At 33.4% G+C, this 1,894-nt stretch overlaps 1 non-coding gene across 1 annotated transcript; it reads left to right on the top strand.

Annotated features, from left to right (window-relative positions):
* The first annotated feature begins 237 nt into the window (after nt 1-237).
* Nucleotides 238-344, top strand: LOC149753710 (small nucleolar RNA R71). The gene has a single exon (XR_016409273.1). It is a non-coding gene; the product is annotated as a small nucleolar RNA R71 (small nucleolar RNA).
* The last annotated feature ends 1,550 nt before the right edge of the window (nt 345-1,894 follow it).

Raw genomic sequence — 1,894 nt, 5'->3', positions numbered from 1 at the left:
ACATCATTTTCTTCTTTAACATGATACATTCCTCCTTTAGTATTAGTCGGTATTTTAGGTTTCTCGTTCTTATCTATTGTATCCCAAGCCTGTGCATTTTCTGCCAACAGATCAAAATAGTCCCAAGCTTCCTCTGGTTCCTTATTCATAAATTCACCATTACACATCATTTCTACAAATTGTCTCATATTGGAGGACAAACCATCATAAAAGAAACTAATGACCCTCCAAATTTCATATCCATGATGTGGGCAAGCAAGGAGAAGGTCCTTAAATCTTTCCCAGCACTGAAAAAATGTTTCTCCATCTTTTTGTGCAAAGTTCATGATATTTTTTCTAAGTATGTTTGTTTTATGTGTTGGAAAGAATTTCTTTAAAAATTCCCTTGTCATCTCTTGCCAGGTAGCTATGGTCCTAGGTCTTAAAGAATGTAACCATGACTTAGCTTTTTCCTTTAAAGAAAAAGGAAATAACTTAAGCTTAACTACTTCTTCAGTGACATCATTGAAATGAAGTGTTGAACACACTTCATCAAATTCTTTTAGGTGCAAATAGGGACTTTCAGAATCAAGTCCGTGAAACTTTGGAAGTAATTGGATTATTCCTGGTTTCATGTCAAAAGCTCCCGCAGCAGTAGGAATAACCATACAAGATGGGGTACTGGTCCTAGTGGGTTGTAGATAATCATGAAGCGTTCTAATAGGTAAGTCATCTTGAAATTCATTGTCTCCCTGATTACTACCATTATCTTCCATTTGATTATTTGAACTTTTATCCCTAAATTCAACTCGGAATAATCTTTTCGTTTTATCCCTTTGCCACAACCGCATATACTGACCAATTAACCAGTCGACTTTTTTTTTTTAAATAATTATTATTATTATTAATTATTTATTTATTTATTTTATATATATATATATTTTTTAGAGTTTTGGATGAGTATGAATATTACCTAAAGCTATGAATATTGACACCCTGCTACTAAAATTATTCACAATCAAACAGTATCAAAGCATAGCACCCTTATTTCTAATGTTTTCCTAAAAATTTCTAGACAGCTCCTAACTGGTTTGAAGAGTACACTTAAGCCTCCAATCCGGTCTAATAACCTAGTCGACCAGGTAAGCTCCCAGAAAAGTGGAGGGGTCACGATGCGTATAGCAAAGGTCCCACTTAAAACCCACTTTCCTCGAACAGAAACTGTCTCCCTTCAATCACTTAGAGGGACAAAGCTTGCCTAGACATCGACCGGGGTCATAGAGTGAAATTGGTGCAACTTTCAGTGGTCTTCGTCCTATTGAGCTCGATTATCCTTAGAGGCCAACGTCTAGTTGATTTTAATTAGGCTTAGGATATTTATGCACTGGGATGATTTTTGGGCTAAGGACGAGTAATGAAATCCCGACCTTATCTTTTTAATGGGTTCAGCCCTTAGATTATTTTATGCAAATGCTTTATACTATATGCAACAATCAAGAAAATTTTTAACATTTTATGTCATGACATTAAATTGCATTTGAATAGTTGATCAAGCAAACTAACTAATTTTTATATATTTATTTATTTATTTATTTATATATTATTTTATTATTTTAATTAATAATATTTTTTTTAATTTTTTAAAACAAGAGTAAAATTCTAATGTAGGAAAAATAGGACTAGTATGAACAAAATAGAAAAATTAATTTAAATACTCACGGCCGGAGTTCGTTCACTCCGGGAATCCAAAAATGTGATCTTGATCTTCTTCGTTACTGGTCCTGCTTTTGTTGCCCTTGAATCTGAAAAGATTTGAAATTTTAGCTGTGTTAAAAATAAAAAAAAAATGAAGAACTAGAAATAAAGAGTTGAAATTTTCAGCCTTGTTCTCGTTCGCACGTTGCAAATCCCCGGC

Source organism: Phoenix dactylifera, chromosome 4 (assembly GCF_051530095.1).
Source record: "Phoenix dactylifera cultivar Ajwa chromosome 4, Ajwa_hap1_PhDact_Kaust_v1.1, whole genome shotgun sequence".
Taxonomy (NCBI): Eukaryota; Viridiplantae; Streptophyta; class Magnoliopsida; order Arecales; family Arecaceae; genus Phoenix; species Phoenix dactylifera.
This window is presented reverse-complemented; position numbering and strand designations above follow the sequence as displayed.